This window comes from Microtus ochrogaster, unplaced genomic scaffold, assembly GCF_000317375.1.
Source record: "Microtus ochrogaster isolate Prairie Vole_2 unplaced genomic scaffold, MicOch1.0 UNK7, whole genome shotgun sequence".
NCBI lineage: Eukaryota > Metazoa > Chordata > Mammalia > Rodentia > Cricetidae > Microtus > Microtus ochrogaster.
The window spans coordinates 5,866,279-5,891,943 of NW_004949105.1; positions in this window are offsets into that span (position 1 = coordinate 5,866,279).

Consider the following 25,665-nt stretch of genomic DNA (forward strand, 5'->3'; position numbering starts at 1 on the left):
AGGGTCAAGCAGCCTGGCATAGTCAAAGCTCAACAAGAGACTGTGCTTCAGAAAAAGGCATAAGGAGAGGGCCCACATCTAGGCTGCCCTCTGACCTCAACATATGTGTCACAGCACGCGTACACCTGCTCTCACACCAAAGCACTCACGTTCACACTAACTTGCTCAATACACACTACAACACACACCGAGTGCATATATATATTCTCCCTCCAGCCCACCGTAGGGTTCCAGCATGGTCTCCCCAGTGAGATGTGCAGTAGAGATGTGTTTGTTTCTAGTTTGGGTTCTAGGGGCCCATGGTGCAGAGCTGGGAAGGGGGTCCCTGCGAGCTCACTAGGGCACAGAGTTACAAGGAAGGGGCCCCCCAGAAAGTAGGAAACACAGAGAAGAGAGGGGAGCGGCAGACATAAGAAAGGCACACAGCTCAGGATGTTCCCCGTGAACACGGACTCTGCAGAACAGAGCAGCAGGTCTCGTTCCTGGATGGCAGAGAGGGAAGGCTGGAAGTATCAAGACCAGGTTTGCGCTCCTGGTCCCCAAACAGCCTGGCTGTTCCCCGATCACGTCCCCCAGTATTTCTCCTCATCAGACCTTTCTGCCCCTCCTCAGTCACGTGTCTCTTGGGTTCTCTCTTCTCCCCAGACCCTCAACCCTTCTTCAGGTTACTCTCTCTTTCTGGCATTCTGCCTCTCCCCGGACCCTCGGCCCACCCACCTCCAGCCCCAGCTCTGGGCTCAATGTGCTGCTTTGTCAGGCCTGTGATCCGAGGCCACATTAGTGTCCGACACCTTTGCACGGTAGACGGGCACCAGAGCAGAGAGACGGGCACCAGCAGAGAGGCTGCCTGAGGCCTGACAGGGTGGCTGTGGAGCTGGGAAATCCCGCGTTACGTGCAGAATGTCAGCTCGTGGAGGTTTGAGTGACGTGTCTTAGTCTCTCACCCATCATTACGCATCTTGTCACCTTGGCAGCTATCTCATTCCGGTCATTATTCTTTCAGCTTCTTTATATGCCAAGCCTTTCCTTAGAGATACTGACAATGTATGCACACACGCGCACACACACACCGAGTTTGGAGTTTGTCTCATCGCCAGTCTTTAACTTAAGAACACACCCTGACTCCTAAGTGCAGTCAGGAAGCCAGAGATGCAGAGGGGGAGCAGACTGAGCCCACTACCAGGGCCTCTGCCGTTCTCTAACATGGGCCCTAGAATGGAACTTGGGTGTAGATGCTGAGGGCTGAGCAGACGGTATATTTTAGCACATGGACCTCAAGCAGGGGACATGCTGGGAGACGGCAGCACAAAGTTCAGGCTGTGATCCTCAATGAACTCCAAACATAAAAAAAGGCCCCATTTCTAACTCCTCTCTTGAGGTCAGCAGGGACCCATATCATCCCAGCTATACCTTGGCATACACGAAGGCAACATCACTTGGGTGGGGTAGGACCGTTAGGCCACTGCTCCAAGGAGCCCAGTGTCATGATTCCATAGAGGCTCAGAACAACTATCCTTGGCATTCATGGGAATTGGTTCCAGGACCTGCTATGGGTGTCGACATCCGTACAGGGGAGGCTGCAGGGATGGCTCAGTGGTTAACAGCATTCATTACCCTCTCAGGGGCCAGAGGTCAATTTCCAGCACCCATATCAAGTGACTCACAACTGCCTGCAGTTTCAGCTCCAGGAGATCTGACAGCTCTGGTTTTTACAGACACCAGTACTTGCACATATGTGCACATGTGTGTGTACAAACACACTTAAAAATAATAATTTAAAAATACACACATGCTAAGTCCTTGATACAAAATACTACATTTGGATATCACCCCCACACACATGCCCTTATACACCGAGACCATCTTCTGACATTGTGTACCCATATGTGAATGCTGTGCCAAGAGCTGCCTACTGTACTGTTTGGGGCTAACTATGAGAAAAAAAAATTCACATGAGTTTGACACAGAACAGTTTTAATTTGGGGTTGGTTGACTGTGTGCATGCAGACCCGTGAGTGTGGAGGGAGATGGCTCTGCAGGTAGCTCAGCCCCTGGAAACTGGGGTAAGTGGGCAAAGCATCCTAACGACGGCTGATTCTCCAAGAGTCAAATGCCACGACGTTTTGGTAAGCACAAAAAGTCAGCGTCAAGAGAGGAGAAGAGATCAGCCCTCCTCAGGCTCTGTGCCCAGCATGCTGTCCTCTGACCCCTGGTCTGCTCATGGTGGATTTCAGGAAGCTGGTGAGCTGTGTGCGCTCAGCTGTGCTGGCTCTGGGTCACGTTTGTGCTGGGAGACTTTCCCGGTGAGCTCTGCCTGAAACTCGGTGCTATCTCACCCACTCTTCTCACCCACTCTTCTCCACTCCTGCTGACTCCAGCCACATTCATCACTGTCACCTGGCAGAGTCACACTATTGTCCTGTCCCACTAGAGGGTGGCTCAAGTTTCCAGGTGTTTCTTTGAATTGGCTTTCCTTCAAGAATTAAATGGCTGGAATTACTGACTCTTTCTAATGGCCGTTTCAGTGTGGTGTTTAGAGAGCCTCTACGGGGCCCATTCTGGAGCCGTAAACACCACGGAGTGAGTGATGGCCCTGACTGGGGTCCTGAAGGGAGGAGCCCTGCTCATCCCGCGTTAACAAGAGGCCAGGAGTTTGAGAATGGTGCCAGACGGAAATCAGAGTTTGGCTGCAAACCTGGAGACAGAGGAGCAAGGGGAGAGGACTCAGGATATAAGACACTGGAACCAGAACTGGGCAGGAGGATTCCGTGCAGGATGCCGAATGGCCATCAATGGTTGCTCCTGTCTGGGAAGGTCCCTATGCCATTGCTCTTGCATCTCATCCAGGCTGTGAAGCCAGCTTCCTCCACAAGTACCACTCTGTCCACTAATTGGTCTCTCATTTCCTCAGGGTGCCCCTGCCAGGAAGCACACACCACAGAGACCCTGGTAAGCGGCACAGTCCCACAGTGTACTGGATGAGAACTGAGAGGACTAGGGGCTCATCCTCAGCTGCAGGGCCTGAACCTCCTCCTTGACTGGTAGGTATCGGTTGACATTGGACAGGGATAGTGCAACTGAAGAACTGGAAAAGGTTCAACGCGAGATGAAGAGCCTGTGGTTAGAAACATCCTGAACCCCACAGCGATGGCACAGATGGAGGTGCCCAGATTTGGCTCTCCCCTCAGCTACAGTTCCTGTGGCTGCAGAGCCAGGGAAGTACCAAGAGCCTGCTCCCTGAAGAGCTGGTCATGGACAAGTGTTTGCCTCCCTCTACCCAGCTGTGGGGAGTAGGGGGAGGGGCGCTCTCCTGCTCTGTTGGGTTAACAGCTTCCCAGGCTGTGTACCGAGTGGCTAGATGCTCCTTCATCTGAAAAGAAGTGGGGTTGGCTAACTGCTGGGTGTTCAAGTGCTATTTTGGTGTGGTAAGGTCAGCATACCAAGAGGTCTCTGAAAAGATATTCTGTATCTCACAGGCCTTAGTAGACAGAGAGCCACATAGGGAGGCATGAAGATCAGTCAGGGCCATATGGTGGCCTTTACTGGTTCCTAGAAAGTAATACCTGAGACAGGTAAGCAGGCTCAATGGGTTCAGGTGTACGGGGCTGTATGTAGATGCCAGCCACTGACTCTGAGGATTAAGGTAACAGATACTAAGCCAGAGTATAAGAGTCCACAAAGGAGGTGGTATGTGGGCGTGTGAAGGGGAAGTGCTCAGATTCTTACGACCTCCGAACTGAGTCAAGGAAGCATTTAGACACTGTATTACATGCTACTACACAGAGACTAGAAGCCCTGAGTCATTCCTTAAAAACAGCAGAAGCTTCTACTGGAGGGCTGGCTCAGCAGTTAGGAGCACTTAGCCGATCTCTCAGAGGACCTGGGTGCAGTTCTCAGCAACCCCATGGCGGCTCACAACCATCTGTGACTCCAGTTCCAGGAAACCTGAAGCCTTTGTCTAGCCTCTGTGGGCACCCAGGCTTGTATGTGGTGCAATAGATACACGTAAAATAGTTACATGCATAAACTAAAAATAAATATTCTTAAACGATACGTGGAATGCACACGTTTATATTTAATGGAATATATTTGCGTACTGTATTTTATGCTTGCAAATACGCATAACCTGCTGCGACAAATATTGCTACTTTGCAAATCCTTTTGGATTTTAAAGAACTCTCTTTCTAGACCACAGATGGGAGGGAAGGTGTACTCAGGTATCTCCTTGAACACCACTTAATAAAAATTATTCATGCCCCTGCTCTGTGGAGGTGGCGGCCTAGGAAGTAGAGGCAGGCCTTCACACTTGATCCTTCTGAATTAAAAAGAAACTCAACAAGCAGAGGAAAAGAACCAGGCTGAGAGGCATTTCTGATTCATTAATTTGGGCTAGAAAATAAAATAGACTTAAAATGTTTTTCCTTCTTATTAAACCGGAAGCTGACCTTTGGCATTCTAAATCTGACCCTATTGCTTTAAAAAAAAAAGTCAGCCCCCCAGTCAGCCAACCAGACCACCAGCCAGCCAGACCACCAGCCAGCCAGTCAGCTCACTAGCCAGCCAGGCAGCCAGCCCACCAACAAGACAGCCAACTAACCAACCAGCCCACCAGCAAGCCAGGCAGCCAGCCAACTAGCCAAACAACCAGTTCCAGCAACATAGGCACCCAACCAACCAGTGAGCCAGCCAGCCAGCTATGAGGTTACTCAGGCAAAAAACTAGCCAGCCAACTTGATAACCAGAGTGCCAGTTAACCATCCTGCCAGCTGAGTAGCCAGCCCCATAATCTGGTCTGCCCAGGGTGGAGAATAGTCAGCTGGCTGCTGCAGTGAGTTAGCCTGGGTGCAGTCAGAGGTGGAGCCCAGGTGAGGTTGGGTAGAGAATAGTAGTAGCCATCAGGACAGTACTCTAAGGGCCTTCCATGAGCTTCTGGAGGAAACAGGACCACACACTACAGTCTGGATTTTGTTGTCGCCAGGGCTCTTTGGACACCACTGAGTTCAGCCATCTGCAAAGCTCCCAGATCTTACTAGTTCCCAATGTGTCAATGAGAGGAGAGGGATGTGGGTCATTATGGAAGGTGCCTGGGCTTCCTCCTGTCCAGGCAGGGCACTTGGCTCTCTGAGTTGCTCACTGCTGTGTGTGCTGCTGTGTGTGTTTATTCTGAACGTGTGCCTATTTGTTATAGTTCACAGGCAGTCCCTCCCTTACCGGCTTTAGGAACTCCTGTGGTCATGCACACTGAGCTTCATCGGAATCAGCATTTATCAAAAGCAGAAAATAACACTGGTTTCGAAGCATCGCTGGAGGTAATATTACATGCTTGTAAAAACGATTCGAATGTGTTGCTTTCCCTGTCGGTTTACAGGTTTACTAATCAATCTTCCATAAAACACAGCAGACAACCACACAGAATTCAAAGGTAATGGACAGCGTAAATAAAACCAGTTTAAGATTCTGACAAATGGTTTGTTTTGTTCTGAAAAGCTGCGAGAATTTCAGACTTTGACGAAAATCGGTTGCCATGTGTCTTAGCTCATGCAGAAATGATTATTCCTAGATGGGTTTATAGAGAATTGCCAAATGGACCCTATTCTATCATTTTGCTGGCTCTTAACTGAAGTGCCCTGGGTCTGTATCACTGCGGCGGATGGGACTGTGATTGCTAGCAGTGGCGAGGTGACTTGTCATTTGTGTTGTGCCACACAGCACCGTCTTGTATTCCCAGTGCAGTGGGGAGCATGCCGGTTCCTTATCCCACATCCTCAGGAGGTGACCTCTGAACTCTTACGATTTCCAGAGAGCAAGGATGCTGGGGTTGTTCACGTAGCCCCTAGGAATCATAAGCTTAATAGCATCTGTCACATTGAGAGATCAGCCACCTGACCTAGGCAGGTGCTCTGTGGCGTGGAATGTCAGCTGGGCCCTCCACGACAGAATGGGACGGTAGCTTTGTCCCAGCCAGTGGCTTAATGAGGAGTGTCTATTCAGGAAGCGCAGTGAGGGTGTCTTGGTAGGCACATACACAGACGAGCTGGGAGGGAGAGGTCCTCCGACTCCAGGGAGAGAAGGGGTTTCAAAGCCCTACTGTAGGACCTTCCTCTTTATTTGGTTTGTGCTAAGTTGTGCTCATGACAAGAACACTGTAATTGTGAGTTCAGGGTGTCCCTGAGTGCTGAGAGTTGCCACGGTGAATTAAGTGAAGAGGTCATGTGAACTCTGGGTTTGTAGGTTGTCATTGGAACTTTGGGCGGGTGACCTGGGACTGTGAGCTTGCTGCCATCAACTGATGCAAGCTCCATGCTATTGGTGACTCTATTCCTTTTTTTATTCATCATTTTTTAAAACTTTATTTTATATACCAATCTCAGTTTCCTCTCCCGCCTCTCCTCCTGTTCCCTCTCCCCACTTCCCTCTCCTCCCATCCCTCATCCACTCCTCCTCTATCTCCATTCAGATGGGGTAAGGCTTCCCAAAGCACAGCATATCAAGTTGAGGCAGGGCCAAGCTCCTCCCTCCTGCATCAAGACTGCACAAGGCATCCCACCATAGGGAGTAGGTTCCAAAGAGCCAGCTCTTGCATCAGGGACAGGTACTGGTCCTACTGCTAGGGGCCCCACAAAAGACCAAGCTACACAACTGTTACCCAGATGCAGAGGGCCTAGGTGGGTCCCATGCTGGCTCCCTAGCTGGGTACCTCTGACACTGATCCCAGGTACTAGGCCCACGGTGCGGCCTCCAACACAGTCTCAAGTCTTCTAGTAAGAAGGCAGAGAAAAGGAAAACTGTATGAAACACCCAGGCAGCTTATGACATGGCTGGTATTGGTCTGTCAGCCTTTGGGCCTCCATTGTAGAACCATGCATTCTGGGAAAGGGAACCACCCCCTCCAGGGTACACCACGACAACTGCCCCCAGGAGTGAGATGAAGGTGCCATCCTTCCTGATGCTCGTGACTTCTTTGTGGGTATCGTACACAGGCAGAGTTAAGTGACATTCCCACCTCACCCACAAATAATGAAAACAAAGAGTCCAGGAGACCCGGGAGACTTCTGAAAGACACCATGGGAGGTGTCACCTCTGTGACATACACACGCATTCTGAGACATTTGCCTGCTGCCGCCGGCTTCCTCTGCTCAGGCGTGCCTGTCTTCCCAGGCTGACTGGTGGCAGTCAGTGGCTTTTCTTGTGCTGCGTGGAAGGCAAGGCATTTGTTTTTGTGTTTATGTTCCTTCTTTCCCATGATCCAAGCAAAGGTGTAAGCTGAGCTTTAACTGCAAAAGGTGCCCGCGGACGCCGCGACGTGTTTGAACCGCGGGGCTGCCGAGCGACTGCTGCGGCTGTGTCTGCCCCATCCTGAACCGCTCATTACAGCCCCAAGAACCTGGTATTAAGCCGCTCTTTGAGTCTTATCCAGGCATAATGTGCTGCTCGGCTGAAAGGCTGGCACTGCGAAGAGGATGCAGAGGGTGTAATCACAGCCATTACCGAGGGCCATCAATGCAGCCAAACCTACACTTTCCACAGTCAGTAGCAGGCAGCGCGCTGAAAAGGAACTATTAGAGGCCCAGCCTGGCCTTCGGTGTGTGATAAACGGCAGAGAGGAGACCTATTAGGGCCCTGTTTCCACGGGGCAGGGGACACGCTGTCACCCTCTGACGGGACGAGACCTGTGTGTGTTTAGAAAGGTCAACTTTTCAGGATGCAGGGATTGGAAAGCCGCAGCCCCCTCACAGCCTGCATCTCCCTGCTGTATTTGTCCTGTGCTGAGCATTTGATCCATCCATCCTTGGGATCATCTAGTCTGTCCGGGTCGCTGGCAATGATGCAGGGCAGTGAGCAAGGCATTTGGGTCCTGTCTGCCACCCCAAGGTGGGCCATTGACTTTTTACGGACTCAGTTTGTGTCAGTGTGAGTGGGCCAGCATCCTCCAACTACCTGTCTGGTCTGGCCTAAAGTTTCCAGTCTCATTAAAGACGTCCTGATGAGACTTCAGGTGGTATATCTGAAGCAGAGGCCAGGTCAGAGGGTACCATAAAGGAGGGCTTTCTGAACCCAGGTCAGATGCAGCAGGAGTTCACATTTCCTGTGACATCCCATCTCTACACTGGGGACTCTTCTCAGGAACCTGTGTGTGTCCTGTGCTCTCAGGAAGGTAGCAGGGAGTGGCATCTACATCTGGTTTGAAAGGAGAAATTTTACTGATAAGAACAAGTGCCCATACGACAATGTCCCATATCAAGGATGACTTTGAAGGTTCCATTGCCAGGGTGTCAGGTGATCGTGCAGCAATCGTCCCCAACTCCACCCTAAATGTTGCACAGGATACCTCGTGTCTCCCACAGAACAGGATGTGGCATTCCAGAAGGCTCTAGCTTCCAGGATGTCAGGTGACCACTGGGAGGTTTATCCACATAATCCATGGATCCTGTGCCTGGGATGCAAAATGAAACGTCTGGCTGAAGGGTGGGATGGCCTTGGATCTCAGCGTTCCCACCTTACAGTGGTACATCAGGAGCCCTGGGCCAACCAGGGGCCAGTCCCATGATGCCCAAGGACAAGGTGGTCTTGCAAGAAGGGCACATGTCTAATCTAGCTGCCTCTATGGGAAACAGGTCTCTCCAGTCTCAAATTGTCCAGTTTGGGGACCTAGGGCATTATCTCTTTATATTTTCATTCTGGTTTGGAATGTACTTCTGAAGTCATGGCCAGGGCTGGCTCTAAGAAGACAAACGTCAGTATTTTAGAATGTCCTTTCTGACATAAGCTCCGACAGTCCCTAGACCTGGTGGCCACTGCACTTCAGTGGTGGTCTCAGCCCCTCTTCAGAGTGGACAGGTGCCCCAGACACACTGTGGCTGCTATGCTGGTCCTGTCACTGCTGCCGTGTTCTTAGGACCCCAGCTCCAGCAGGTTGCAGCTAAACCCCTATTTTATTTTAAAAAGTAGAAATCCACCTGAACTCAAACTGAGAATGTACATCGTAAGCACGTGGGAAGTGTGTTGGGATTTTGCGGCTGCCTCTCATCCATCATGCTTTCACACAACACACACATGCATACATGTCAGTTTGCACACGGGGGAGGGTGCCCTGAGCATCTTCTTCATTTGGCCCCAGCAGAGGCTCATGGTAAGCACACGGCTCGCCCCATCAGTGACATCCCTTCTAGAACACAGCACTTCCTTGTCTTCCCCTTCTGTCATCTTTTTCTCTGTTTTAAACTTAGGTCCAGGGCATCTGTGTTGAAATGGCTACCACAGGTTGGTCCCCAGGCCCCATGGAGCCACAGGACACTGTGCTGCTCTCAGAAGGGGCCTGAAAGCCCAGCTCCTCATTCAGGGTTGGCTCCTGGCCCACTCCCAGCCTCTGAACCTGACTCCTGAGCCTCTTTTCCCTTCAGGAGGCTTCTGAGTTCTCTGTGGCACTGGCTTCTGATTTGGGATTGAAGGTTCACTGCACATAGAGAGACCAGCTAGCTCTATGCCCTGCTTCCTCTTGGTTCAGGAACCTCACCTCTCTAGAATATTTCCCTCTCCTCAAAGCTGCCTTAAGATTGGGTCTTGACAGGAAAATGGCATAAAGCCAAGCCCAGGACTTATATTTAGAAATATTTCCTGCCTGAGTGCTGCTTGCTTCCCTAGTCTCTGAGCTCACAGATGAATTAACACAAGGAAATGGAGGGCTGGAAAGTTCCTGAGGGGAGGTAAATCACCCACGTCTGTCTCACCGGCAAGGTCCCGACCCCATGGTGCTTTTCAGAGGACAGCCCAAGAGACACCATGGTCCACTTTCTTCTCTCCTAGGGAGCGTCAGAGAAGCTGTTTCAGGAGGCCTCTCCCAAGCATGACACAATTTTTTCTTCTGAGGAGTCCAAGACAAGGAAGGAGCAAGCTGATATGTGGGCCCCTCCTACCCCAATTCCATCTTCCTTGATCTCCCAGAAGTAAATCGGGACCTTCTTCCGGCTTCCAGACTAACAATGCCTTCAGCCCCTCTCTTCCTCTGCCTCCCACTACTTCCCCCCCTCAGGACTCAGAAGTAACCCACACAGCTTCCTCTGGCCCCAGCAGAAGCCAAGTCACTTGGCCCCAGGGTAACAACTGCTACTTGGTCTCAGGGTCGTGGCTCCTCAGGTGTCACCCTCTTCCCTCACTGCCTTGGGAACTGAGAGCCACACTGAGCATCCTGCCCCCACAATTCCCCATCTGGGCTTGCTGGTCTCCCTCAGTGTCAGGAGCATTGGAGGCAGGCTGGAGCGCTTCCTGGAGCGGCACTTGCTCTTCGGACTTTTCTCCTCCACACATGGAGGCAGCACATTTCCCAGACCTCCTCCGAGAAGCTCTGTCAGGGCCAGAACCCTACCAGACTCCCTCACCCCTCCTGCAAACCACCCACTTCCAACCAGTCATACGCCATGTTAATTTTATCTTCTGAACTGATCTCCCATGCAGCACCCTCTGTATGTATAGCTCCCCTATTACAGGGAGATGGGCCACTTCTAGGGTTCCCTCCGCCCAACCCTTTGCCCCAGCAATGCCCGGGGTCAGCGGGGGCTCATTCCAGGGAAGGCATATTTCTCTGGCTCTCATGAAGGTCGTTAGAAAACAAATCACTTACGCAAGAGGCACAACTGTGCAGGAATTGGATCCCTTTGCTGACATGGCTAAAAATAACGTGCCTCGTTAGCACATTCAAACAGCGCGCAAAATTACATAGGACAAGCTAAAGACCAAGTCGGCACTCGGCATGGGGTCGTCTTCCCTCCCAGCGACGGCATGGGAGTGCTTAGCTGCACTTTCTCCCAGCGCACAGAGGGCCTCCACAGAGAGCAACTTGTTCTCACCCTAATTATCCTGGTAATTAGACCTCAGGTCTCTGAACCCCAACTGGCTCAGGAGCCTCCTCCCCCAGACCCTTGCCGAGGATGACAGTGGGACCCAGCGCTGCTGCAGGCTCCAGCCAGGCATGAGTACCCTGGTAAAGAGCCTTAACAACAGCCCAACCCTTACAGATTTGTTGACTTGCTTGTTTTCCCTCTTGCCCTGTCATAAGCTGCTTGTGTCCACGGCGCTATTTTGTCTCTGTGTGCGCTGAAGCAGAGTGAAGAACCTTTTCTCCTCTCCACGGTGATTCAATGTGACAAATGCCATCTCCACTAATGCTTGCGATAGGGGCGGCTGATTCCAGGACACAATGCAGGGAGTCCCCCGAGTCTCTTCTGTGGGGCCTTTCACCTGTGTGCGCATTTCACCAGGGGGGACTCTTTGATGTGAATCCCTCTGTATTAAAATTCTCAGAATAAAAACAGCCAACCAAGCAGGCTGATCAATAGCCATGTCTGTACAGCCTTTACTAACTTCAGGGAGAATCCTCTGGAACCTTAGCTATACAACACAAAAGAACAAGTCTTTTCTTCAGATGAACAGCTTGGCCAGGGAAAGACCTGGAACAGGAAGCCTACCCCCTGTCCTGCCCCATTAGGAGCTTTCTGTGGTGTCTTATGAGATAGTGATACAAGTACCTGTCCTCTGTGGCCATCACCCAGTGAAGAAGGTGTCCCTACTATCCTGAAAGGGGAGTTCTAGGAAGCCCATGTCAACTGCAGTGGCCATTATGTAGCCCAGGCTTGGAGGCACAAAGTGAGACCTGCTCCTAGACTCAGGAAGTCCTTGCTGACTGCATGACAATCTCACTCCACCCAACTCCCTGTCATTTTAAGATGAGGTCATAATGTCCAGTCTCTGAGTGTAAAGGGCTGGCCCATCCTTCCACTCTTTCAAGAGAAACAAAAGCTTCTTGACACAGGAATGAACAGAAGACATTCAGTTGGAAGAGTTAACTCTAAAATCAGAACCAATTTGGTGTTTCAGCCTCCTGGGTGTAGGTACAGACTGAACCTACAGGGTTAACAAAAACACTGATCCCTGGTCCTCAGTAAAGACAGGGACAGACTGACTTCAAGGAAAGGAAGGACAACTTATTTAACCATTCTCTGAGCACTGATGTAACTGAGTAGAGGCTCAACTACCAGCAGCAAAAACAGATGTTACAGGGTTAGTATAGATGGCCAACAAGAAACAGGAGCATGAGGAAACTCTGAGGGAGGGAGTTCAGAGTCTAAGAGTGGTGCAGTGTGTTATACAACATGTCTACTTGATAACACAGCAATACAACCATGAGAAACACACACAGACACATATATACATACACAGACATAAACACATAGACACATATGCCTATATATGCACACATATTCAGACATAGACATATACACACAGAGGCACATATACACAAGCACGCATACATAAACATATAAACACAGATACATATACTCACAGACATGCATAAACACACTGATATACAGGCACACTCTTACACACATACACACAGAGATACGCATAGCACATACACATTCATATGAATACACATAGACAGATCCACAGTCACACACACATACACACACACACACACAGATCCCAAACACACAGACATATATGCAAATAAATGCATATAAACAGATATATAAACACATAGATACACATACACACAAACATGCATAAACACACACAGATATACAGGTGCACACTCATACACACATACACACAGATAGACATTCACATGGATACACATAAACACATACATTAACATGGACAAACATAGACACATATTCACACACACACATACACAAAGACACACACACATGTGGACATGAGGAAGTTGTGATCCCTACACAGAATGGGGAAAGCAGCTAGAGGAATGGTCCCCAAGGCAGCTAAGACATGGGATTTGACATAAACCTTATAGGAAATAAGGAAGTGTTGTGGAATCACTGTGAAGATGTGTCACAGTGATTTGTTTAATAAACAACCTGGCTAGCCAATAGCTGAACAGAATAAGGTTAGGTGGGAGGGACAAACTGAGAATGATAGGAAGGAGAAGGGGAGAGTTGAGAGTCATGGCCAACTCAGAGAGAGGAAGATGGGTATGCTGTCCTGAGAAAAGTTACCAGGTCACACGGCAAAGCATAGATAGGAATATGGGTTAGTTTCAATGTAAGAGTTAGCTAGAAACAAGCCTGAGCTATTGGATGAGCATTTTCAATTAATACAGGTCTCTGTGTGGTAATTTGGGAACTGGCGGCAGGAGAGAAATGTCTGCTCACAAGGAAGTGTTTTGATGTGAACAAAAGCACCAACGCAGAAACTCATAGGGTGGAATAAGAAAAGCTCAGTGGCGTCCCCACTCTGCCAACATCCACACTTAACAGAGAATAAAGGCCACAGGACGCTGGGAACTGAAGAAGATGCCCCGAATGGAGAGGCCGTGCCTGTGTCCCAGCACCAGGGAGATGGGGGAAGAAGGATAGAAGCTCAAGACCAGCCTGTGCTTCAGAAAGGTGCTTTTCTCAATAAAACCAAACAAAGAAGAAGAAAAAAGATTCATGTATAAATGAAATAAATCAAGAGTAAAAAATTGAAAAAAATCAGCAAAGGAGGAAATTGTTTATTTTAGAAGATCGACATTACTGATGTCAAACTTTAGTGTGCTAAAACATTAACTAGGAGATTTAAATCGCTGACATTGGCACGAGAAAGGGAACCAGCACCACTGACAAGCAACAAGGGATTGCTTTGCTGGCCAAATTTCCCACCAAGACCAAATGGTTTTCAGAGTTAATGCTGTAGAAGAGGTGGGGGTATTTAACATTTAGTTTGTTCTGTGTGACCAATATGACTCCGGTGCCGTAGCCAGATGAAGGCATTGCGGGAGAAAGAAGCCGCAGACACATGGAAACTGGTGGATTCACAGCGTGACACAAGAGGATAAGAAGAAACAGACACAACCAGGTCAGTGGGTGAAGCATCTAACACACTCCCACACCTTCCCTGATAACCACACTCAAGACATTCGAGACAGAGAGGGAAGCTCTCAACCCGAGAGGTGGAAATCTCAGAAGCAAAACACTAATTGCTTTCCCCGAAGATCAGGAGCAAGACAAAGGGCAGAGTGCTGTCTGCTTTCCATTCAGCGCCACACTGGAGACACTAACCAAAGCAAGTCAGCAAGAAATGTTCATGTTGTAAAGAAAGAAATAAAATACCCTCCACTCACAGATGGTCTGATTGTGCACATATAATCTAAGAAACACATGTACAGATACACACAAGTACTAGAACTAATGTATCTGTGTTACAAGATACAAGGTTAATATACAAGTACTAATTGTGTCAACTATGTACAACCAGCAACGAACAATCTAAATTCTAAATCTGAATTCTAAAACCAATTATGTTTATAATAGCACCAAAATTAAAATAACTAAGAATATATTTTACAAAACAAGTGTCATTTATATGATGAAAACTGCAGGTTACCATCAAAAGGAATTAAACAAAACATATATAAAATACATGTCCTGTTGGCAGATTAAAGGAACAATATTGAGATTGGAAATGCCACAGGTTCAATGTCATACTTGCAAACAAACATCCCAGGCTGTCTGGGCATGGTGGCATATGCCTGTAATCCCAGGATTTGGGATGCGAAAGCAGGAGAATTGCTCTGAGTAAAGAAACAGCATGGATTACACAGTGTGACACCATCTCAGGTGGAAAAAAAAAACCCAGCTGAATTCTTTCTATAAATGCCAAGGTAAGATACTTCACGTGGAAGAGCAAAGAACTGGGCAGGCAGGCTGCTTTGAGGGAAAACATTGATCTCAAAACTTCCTACAGAACAAAAGTAAACAGCATCCTGTATCCGCATGCAAACACAGGTCAGAGGAAGGGAAGTGAGGGTCCAGAAATAGATCATCATTCTTACAGAAAGTTGACCCTCAACCAGAGAGCCAAGACAAGTCGATGGGATAGGGCGATCTTTTAGTAAATAGTTGAAAACAAACTGAAACAGTGCTGGATTGATCAAGATCGCATGCTACCAAACACAGTGACTTCATCTTGCAGTGCAGAGGAGCTTGGTTAAAAAGAAAGAAAAACCTCCGTGAGAGATGGGTCATCTGGGAAAACCCGGGCAGCAGCCCTCCTCACTCTCAACAGCTGTCAGTCTCTCAGATGCGGCATGGAAAACGGAAGGAACAAAAAGAAAAAGTAGATAAGGTGGAAAGGACGTCAACAGAAAACCCGATACAGCTTATAGGACAGGAGAGATTTTCAAATTATACATCTGATAAAGGCCTAGCACCCTGAATATATAAAGTGTTTTTGCCTTTCAAAAATTAAAGGATAATAAACCAGTTTTAAAATGATCAAAGGATTTGAGTCATAATTTTTCAAAAATATACTCAAAGAATAAGTACATGGAGATGTGATGACATGGGGAACATCATTGTTCATGGGGAAATTCAAATCAAATCCACAGTGAGGCGAGACTTCAAACCCACTGGGTCTTTACCAAAACAGAGTTAATAGAGGTCCTGGCTTGAATGGGGGGAAATCTGCAACCGGATTCTTGAAATTCTTGAAATTCCAGATAGGTCAGTGACTATGGGAAGTAGCTCAGTAGATTCCCTAAAATTTAAATATAGAATTATATGACCCAGAAAATTTACTTCTATGTGATAATTAAGAGAATTGGGATAATGTATATATATGAGAATTATGTATATTTATTTATATCAAAGTTATGAGCAATAACCCAAAGTGGGAGCAACCCAAAGGCCTATGAATTAATGACTAGAAAGCCAACCCAACTGTGGTATGTTCATACAGGTGCTGCTATAAACGAGGATAATGTGGCAATAATCCCTACATATGGTGAACTTTGTAATATGAAAACTAAAGGAAACCAGCTGAAATGATCATCTTGGACTGCAGGTGTTCATTTAGATGACATGCCTCAAATAAGCCAATCTGTACAACAGAAACTGCGTGTGTTGGAGTGAAGTTAGGAGAGGGGTGGAAGGGATTGACCTCCATTGACTGTGGGTTTCCTTGGGGGGACACCAGAAGACATGGTGGAGTTACTTGTGAGTTTATGACTATTAAGAAAAGCTCAGAACATTGTAACTTAAAAGGGCTAATTGTATAGTCTATGAATTGTATCTACAACAATCATTGCAGTGAAGACAGTAGCTAGAATGTTGAGCACTGTGTGTTAGAAATAGCAATGTAACACGTATGTATGGATCATGGTCCAACAATGTGTGCACACCAAATGAGCTGTCACATTTCTGGTCATTGATTTAGAGAGACAGAGTAGAGTGATTTGAAGGAAACATTACAGCATGGTTTGATCATTCGCCATCCAAACACCTAATAGACACAATCACAAACCAGTTTCTCTCTCTCTTGCACGTGCTTCTGCCTCTCCTGAACGCTAGGATTAAACGCATGTACCCTAACACCCAACCTACTTACCAATCATTTAAAAAGGCATTTTCGTTTTACTTTAAATATATATTGTTTGGGTGGAAGCTCCACCCCAAGCCCTCTCTCCCATCTCTCTCCAAAGCTTCATGTATCTCAGAAAGCCCTACAAACAATGACCCCTCCCCTAGAGTTGCTCAAGATCACTCCCACAGGATACTTAAACCGCCCCCCAGGAAACAGACATGTGGTTTTCTGGTCTTCCTTTCCCGTCTCCTCTCTGGGGAGATGGAGAATCATCTGGGAGCATTTTATCCATTAAACCGGGGCTTTTTCTAATTCGGTTTGATTTGGTCTGATTGGTATTGCTGTGGCAGCAGAGAGGCTTATCGGGATACAGGAACTTCTCATCTGGAACCGTATGTCCAAATTTAACATCTCTAATTTAGATATACCTAACAGGTAATGATACCCTGATCCTCAAGTACCTTTACAGATCCGAGAATATGACATTAACAGAAGCTTCCTATGACTGAGAGGCGTGCCAGCTCTTGTAGCATCCCGAAGCTCCTCTAAGAAGATGGATAACTGCGGAAGAACTGCTACCTGGAGGTTTGCTTTAATGCAGTAAAGCAGACACACAGCAGAAAGCTGCCTTTCACCTCATCAGTTGCCTGGACCCTGCCTGGACGGGACGGCAGGACACTGTTCATCTTGCCAAGACAGGTAAACCAATCCCTACCCCCACAGGAAAATCTGTCAGGCCTCCTGGATTTAGCAGCTAAAGGCAAGTACTGCTTCTGGGACTGTGTGTCCCAAAGACCGCAGAGAGACTTGGGATTGATTAGGTAGCTGATAAAAACTGTCTCACTTCTGCCCATTACTTATCCCTCTCAGATCTCTCTGATGGAGTCTGAGGATGAGGGTACTGATAGCTCCTTAGTTCACTAGTTAAGTTTCCTGCTAAAAGTACAGACAGGTGTGCCTCTTCCACAGACTTCATAGTCCAAGGCTAACAGGTGTCAGACATAACTATAGAATTTAAACTTTCCTCTAATTGCCTTTTAAAATGTTCATACCTTTAAACCTAAAGTCATAGCATTTTGCTATGACATGAAGTGCAAATCTGTTCCAGTTGTTTTACAGACACCTGCAGATCCCTGCACAGGCTCACCCCTCCTGCCAGTCTCGTGCCAAGGCCAACCTGAGAGAGCCCTCCAGATAATGTCAGCACCTGCGCCAACTCCTGGGCCTTCACCATTGGTACCACTTCCCCAGGCTAACGTGGGCTCCTACCCAGCAACTGAAATCCTGTTTTAAAGTGCATGTCTTGCTGGTTCACCCCTGCCTCTCCGGTACAACCAGGACACTTCTTTGTCCCGTACTGCTCCTGTACCCACTGACACATGTCTCTTATTTGCCATTCTCCACCGCGTGCTTACTCCGCCGCCTTTCCTTCCCTGCTCACGGGTCCACTTTTTGAAAGCATCTTCCTAGAAGACCTGCCTTTGTCCAGTGGTTCCAGAGATCCCTTGGGCTTTCTGCCAATTCTGCCAATAAGTGAGTCTCCCCTTTGCTCATTAGCACATAGGAGAGATGGGTGCGCTTGGATGCCCAGGCTAGCCCTCCCACATTCTGACTTTACTCACTAGCAGAGCATGAACTCTGCCTAAGAGAATGGGGAACAGATGCAGACATAGGCTCAGCCTGCAATGCAGAGCCTAGCATAGCTGAACTCAAACATATCCGACAGTTCCCCTGAGTGGAGGCTGTCAGGGACACAGCCAAGCACAGGCAAGCAGAGCTCCTTCTCCTCTAGGAAAGCCCACTTTTTGCCATGGCGGACAGATGTTCTGGACTCATCCACACCAGCCAGAGCACACACATATGTTGACATTAGCATGTGTAACCTGTCTTCACAGCAGTGTGGTGCTTCACTAATAATTAAATGACCAAGTGCCCCTGCTTATACTTCGTGACACAAGACCAACTATCCCAGCCACAATGTCCCATGGCTGTCTGTCAAGTAGCCCAAAAGACCCAGGAAACCATGGGTCACGGCAAGGATGGAGCTGTTCCCACTTCGGAGTTCCATGTGGCTTTTTATCCAGCCTGAAGGACCACCGGCTAACAGACCCAGAGTGCAGACCCTCCTGTCAGAAGCTCTGTCCCATCTGCTCTGAGCACACAAAGCCAGATACAATAAGCAGAGTGTTGTGAAGCAGAACAAATGGTGTGGACCCGTCATTCACCAGCGCAGTGACAAACAGCCCTTCATAACAATTATCTAGTTAAAACACCATTAACAATTAATGACATACATCACAGAACTTATTGAACCCATTAAAGACTAATTTACTGGCTATAAAAATATGGCATTAAGAATTTATGGATCATTACCTTTTATTCTGGAATGAAATATTGGGGAGAAAAACTCTTAGAAACCGTGGAAAACAATTACTCATTAAAGCCGTGTGAAATGAGACGGTAGGGCTCGGCGCCGACAGAAGAGAGAAAGCCAGGCAAAGTCGGAAGGTGTTTTCTCAAGTAGAGGCACTAACTTTTGTCTGACTTTGAATTGGATGAAGGCTTTATTTTCAAACAAGATTAAGATCTACAATTAAAGCACTCAAACAAAGTTATTTTAATGTGCAACAAAATCTTCTTTTGGGAAAAATGTATTAGATTGTGGCTGATAAAAAATTCCAATCATGATTAACCATAGTGAGGTATTTTGGGACACTATTAAGGAGAGTGTGACAATGTGGAAATTAATTAACTAGTCCCTCTTACGGGGTTTAAAATATAATACTATGTAACAGCTGTTTCAGCTTTAAAAATGATTTTTTTTCTTTTCCACTCTGCAACCCAAATTTGACAGCTAAAAATCAGCCTAATTTCATTGTAGTTTTCAGTTTATTTCTTTGTAATGGATCAACCATTCTGCGAGAAGGTCCTCATGGCGTAAGAACAAGTCTACAGCAGTGACCTCCAGGTCCCTGTGCATAGGCTGTGTCGTCTGTCAGTGTGTGTGTGTGTGTGTGTGTGTGTGTGTGTGTGTGTGTGTGTGTGGCAGGGGTGGGGGGGAACAGACAGTCCTGAGCCCTGTGCAGGAGGAGTTTCTGTGCCCTGGGAGAAGAGACACTGTATTTGTTCTGAGTTTGAAAGTCTAGTTGTACAGAGGAGTTGGTCTGAACCACCAACAATGTTTCAGAAATGTTTTGATCTTAGAATCTTTGCATCTGTGAAACTCAGAATTAGGAAGCATAAGCCATCAAAAGGATGGCCTTCCAGCCACTTGATACAGGGGTTAACCTACTCACTGGTCATGCTGTTGCTGTGATCCAACACTTGGGAAAAACACCTCAGAGGAGGAAGGGTTTGTTTGTTTGTTTTGTTATTTTTTGTTTGTTTTGATTTTTTGGCTTATAGTTTCAGAGGATCCAGTCCTTAGTCCTTGGCTCCAGTGAGGGAGAACATCATGATGGCAGGAGTACAGGAAGAGAGAGACAGAGACAGAGAGACAGAGAGAGACAGAGAGAGAGAGAGAGGAAGAAAGGAGAAGGGCAGAGGAGGAGGGGAGGATGAAGGCCCCTGGGATTATGTATAATTTTAAAAGCATGCCCCAATGATGTACTTCCTACAGCTAGACACCACTTCCTAAGTTCCTACCACCCCTCCAAACAGTGCCACCAACTTGGGGATCCAGCATTTAACACCCAAGCTGTGGGGCACACTGCATAGTCAGACCCTAACAGAAAAGACAGTGAAGCACAGAGCAGGCGGGTGATCACCTGGGGTGACACAGCCATCAACAAGCCCAACTAAAGTCACTTCCCGAGTCTCTATCCAGCGTCTTCCAGATGGAGCATGGGTGGCCAGTGACCAGCTCTGTCCTGTCTGCTTGCCCCAGGGTGGCCTTCCATTGCCTTGTTCACAGGAGCATTTGCATATCATTTAGATTTCCAGCAAGTGAAAAGCCTGTCAGATGAGAGTTTCCAGGGTTTGGTACCATCGCTACCACAGGCACGCCAAACCCTGACGATTTCACAAAAAGAAAGCAAAACCTTCATCCGGCAATAACAACATTGGGTTTTCTGGGTACCGAAGCTTCCACCCCATCTCAGTAGGACCATGGTCCCCCCCCCGAAGTCTCTATGGGGACCTCTGTGAAGCAGCTGTTATGTCCCACAACCCTGATGCCTCCTGAGGCAGACAATTCTCTCCCAAAGCAGGAAGATTGCAAGGATTTGGGGGTCTTGCCTGTCTTCCCCAGGACCACCACTCCTCCTTAAAGACACAGCTGCTATTAAGACTGTGTTGTCAGTGTGGTGACAGGAAGCAGTGTCACAAAGCTGCGGCATGCCAGCTCTGGTTTCTCACCAACTGGCTGGAGCACTCGGTGTTTTCAGACATTAGACATTATGTGGGAAACAAACATTCAGTATGTGGATGGTGCCCGGGCGTTCTCACCCTTATTCTTCCTCCTCATGTTTGCGACCACACGAGGACAGCGTGTTGAGGGCTGTGAACAATCTATAATTCTTAATGACTCCACGCCAACTCAACAACAAAGAAGTAAATTTTCTTCCAAAGCCATAGCCATTTATTTTCACTTGGCTTTAATTTTTCCTAAACGTAATTATAATTATTAATATATACTCTTGCCTTGAAGTTTATATTCTAATTGCTAAACAGAATAGGTGCCAGATAATAATAATAAAAAACAATCCAGTAAATAAAAGACAGATAAATTCATAGTTATTCCAAGCTGAATTCTTATATACATGCTATAAATTACAATCTGCTTACAAACTAATTAATATTTGGAAGATTGCTAGCTGTGCTTTTAGTAAAGTAGAGTTCTGAGGTTCAAATGCATCATCAAGAAACGAGACATTCCCTGTCCTGAGGCAAGTGAGCAAGAGCATGTTTGGAAACTGGTCAGCATCACTGGTGACTTGGGGGCCAGTGTTGGGGATGTGCATCGGAAACTCATGTACAAGGGTAAGGGACCATCAGTGACCACAGTAGACAGACAGAATGCTGCTCCTTGGCCCACTGACTGGCACGCCAGCTTAGTGGGTATGCTACAGTCGCGTTATGAGGTTCTGACAGTTGATCTGGATGCTTGGGGTGGGCATCTCCCAAGATGCCGAATCCAGCCTCTTAAATGCTGTGGTCCAATCACATGCTTCATCAATGGGTTCTACCATCCATGCTTTGAATACCCAGAGGTGTGGGGGTCACAACCACTCAGGAAGGCCCTCTCCCTACCCCTCCTCCTTCATCTCCATCAGTAGCAAGTAGAACTCTGTAGCAGCCCAGGTTTAGTCTGCCCAAAAGAGGGGCCTGTTAAAGGTCAGGTTAGGGTGTCTACTGGGCAGGATATGGTCCATGAGGCTTATTGTAGGGCTCTGCCTCACAGTCAGAAGATTCAAACCTATGCTTAAAATATAGCAATGGTCTTTTCCATCTCTCAATACCCCCACACAGGACTTCCAAGATGTCCCATCCTGCCTTACAGGCTTCTCCCTCTCTCCCTACAACTGTAGGATGAATCCTTCATTCTTATGCATGCTCAGGCCCATCTCAAGGCTCCAGACTTCTGCAACCATCCCTCTCTCTGTGTGTTTTCCATCCTTTCATCTGGCAAGCCAGCTTTACTGGGTCATTATCTCAGAAACAGGACCTCCTGTGCCTGCCCCGCCCCCTCCCTAAATCCCTGCTGCAGAGAGAGTTCTAGAGCCCCAGTGCTGAGATTTTCACAAAGGAAGGACAGAAGGAACAGGATATCCAGTGAGCATGGGAGGCCACTGCAGCATGCTGGACAGACACGTCACGTATGGTGGAGCCATACGAAGTTCCGAGAACGAGCGCCTTTATCTTCAGAACTCTTTCTTTTTTCTTAGCCCTGCGCCATTGTTGAGAAGCCTGGCAGAGTTTAATCACCTTTGAAGCGTTTGCCCACAAAGATATTTACAGGCATTCATCTCTGTCATTAGCCTTTGAACAATTAGTCATTGTACAATTAACACACATCAGACTATCTCGCTCTTCAAATCTCGATGCACAAACCATAAATCAAACAGTCCTGGGCACTTTAATCATCTCCTTCCCCTCCTATGTCCCACACCCACCCTGCATCTTTCCATTTCTGGGGTTTTTCAGAGGAATTTAGGAGACCTGAAGCCAGAGACACACAAGTTTTCTGGGCTTCTAGCAGGGCTGCCAAAGGGAGAGGTATCTGGTCGCTACGTCTGACCTCCTTCCCTGGGCTCCCAGCGACCCTGAGCCTCTCTCATGGGACACAGGACAGTTCCTTCTGATGGAGCCTTGGTGTTCCAGTTGTTAGAGCATGAAAAGAGTGTCCATGCCTCCCTCAGGACAAAGACTCATCGCTTATCTGAAATCCGAACTTCACCTGATACATCACCTCACAGCCCTGAGAACATCACACTCTGATGTGTGATAGGAGCCACACTCTCTGAGGCGGTTGTGTTTGTGTGCTGGGGGCCCGGGGAACTCTACTGTGCCATGAAGTCTCCTGTAGTCACTTTGGTGCGACTGTACCACTCTCCAAGAGGCGGAAATTGGGCACAGATGGGTCCCATAGGTCTTTTACCCTCACCACTGACTTTTTAAGGACACTCTTTGGAGGATGCTTCTCTTTCTCAGGAATGCCACCCAAGGAAGAGGAGACAGTGTAAGCACAGGGCAGCTCCCCCTGGCACCAGTGACAAGTAGATGGCCTCCCACACACTTGGGTCCCTTCCACACACACTTATCCTCTATGCTCCCTCTTACCTTAGAGCATGTCCACTGTGTCTGATACTCTGGATGGTTGGGCATCCGCCACCTGAGTGAGGGGGGCAGGGTCCAGCCTCTGCTGCTCTATTCGCATCCATGGCATTCTTACTCTTGAGGAATCTCAACTGTGTTTCCTCCAGTGGCCAGCACAAAGAGAGAGTAGCCCAGTGCAGAGAGAGCCAAGTCATCCCAGATCAGGCCAGGTGTCTGGGACATCCAGGCGAGGGCATGACAGAGTTTCATAGCCCACCCATGTGTGAGATGCTGAAAGCTCGGTGACCACTCTGCAGGGCTGTGATAGCTCAGGAGCATCAAGGAGAACACTGAGGTTGAAGCTCAGGATGGGGCTCTCTCAGGGCACAGAGGGTGATGCACATGGGACCACAGGACAGCCATCATATTGGTCACATCTGTCCCACGTGTCCAGGAACTTGGTTTTTTCCATTACTCCAAGGCAACTCAACCTCCCTCCTCCCCCAATATAAATATCAGTGCTGCCTCAGGAACTTGTCTGACTGTGGCATCTGTTTGGGGGGAAACACAGATATTCCCGTTCATTGCATGCCACAGCTCATGCAAGTCTTAATTTACCCTAAAAAATATTGTATTGTGAGTGGCTGGGGAGATGGCTCGGTCAGGAAATTACTTAATGCAGAAGCCTGAAGACCCAAGTTCAGTCCCTAAAACACTGGGACTGTGTAGAAAGTCTGGGGGTGGCAGTGTACGCTTGTAATCCCAGTGTTGGGGAGGCAGACACAGGTGGATCCCTGGTCCTCACTAGCCAGCTTCATCAAACTGGAAACTCTCGGGCCAATATGAGACCCCGTCTCAAAACTCTAGATGGTTCCTGAGAAACAACAGTCAAAGGTTGTCCTCTGGCTTACACACACACACACACACACACACACACACACACACACACCAGTCAAAATGTACAAGGACACGTGGTGACCTTCGTGATGGAGGTTGGGTGGCTGAGACTCCTTCATCTCCCCAGAGGGAGTTTCCCCTACGGCTTGCTACCTCAGTCCTTTTGGAACCAGCACGTCCTCTGCCCTCCAGTGTCTGGACCTTCCAGACTCCCGGCTCTTTGTTATGAAATGACCTGCAATCCATTAGCTGTGCTTATTTACATCATAATGGAACGGCCCCACTCTCCTTGATTGGATTCCAGTGAGCCCCTCCTCCTGAGAAGATTTTCTTTGAAGCTAGGCTGAGGAGTGGACTGAGTTGGGAGCCCTGTTGACTCCAAGGGTGGGGAAGGACCACTGCCTTAGCATATGAGAAAACAGAGAGACAGGATAATAATGCAGACCAATAAACAATGGCTGCATCTTGACGAAAGGAATGGGATCCTTCACCTGCCATTGAAACCTGCCCACTCTCTTCTGATGGGCGTCATTGGGAGGAAGCCAGGCTTCCATCAATAACAACATGGAGTCAAACATGATCTCTTAACTCCATGTGATCAAAACCCCACATCCCAGCAGCCTCTGTAACTTCTGTCCCTCTTTCTGTCCCAGAAGCAATCACAGAAAATAAAACACACACACACCCTCATGATCACAGAGGACCACTGCTTCTTGTCACTGACTCCAGTGTGCACAGGCCAATAACAAACAACCCAGGGACTTCCCTTTTCCATCATTAGACCTTCCCATCCTCTGACTGCCTTGGAGTCTCTGCCAAACCATGGGGACTATGGGGACAGGAGCTTTGTTTTCTTCATCTTCATCTGTGCAGTCTTTGTTTATGTTCATAGAACTTCCCACTGGAATTTTCTAGTCCTTAAGAGACTGTGGGACCCAAGGCCAACAGCTGCTTTGCTCCTTGCTCTCTGTGGTGTCTAAAGGAACTTTCACACATCCGACCCTCAGTGCAGTTGCTGGATACAAAGCGCCTCACTCGCTGAAGGGCCACATCCCAGGCTGTGGTCCTGCCATGCTCGAAGTTAGAGCCATTCTTCCACTGACTTCACCACATGGACTTTCATTTCCTTCTACTGGATAGAACTTTTTAGGAATTTGGAGATTAAGGAAAACAACACCCCCCCCACACACACACATACACACACATAAAACCTTATGAGCTTGACCACCAGGCAGCTCTCTACTATGCATGACAAGTAGACGGGACCATGACACTGCAGGCTCACAACTGCCACGTGCACAATTTTGACATCTCAGATCCCGGGAAAACAGCAGTCAAGCATGCATATTCAAATCAGCCACATCTGGCTAGCTTTTCTACAGCTGAACTCCTTAAGTGTTCAGCCCCATGTCAGCTCTAATGACTGCAGCACTCTCTGTGCATAGCAACGAAGGCCCTAGCCACAGAATGATTCTGTCAGTCAGGAACCTTCTAGAAATCATCCCACCCCGCCTACTCACTCACACACAAAAGCTAAAATGCTGGGGCATGGGTTACAAGCTAGCAGAGCTGTGACTGGACCAATGTAGGGACCGTTCCCTAGCACAAAACTTTTTCCATGGTGTAGTCTAAGTATTTATCTGGCGACCCATGCATTCT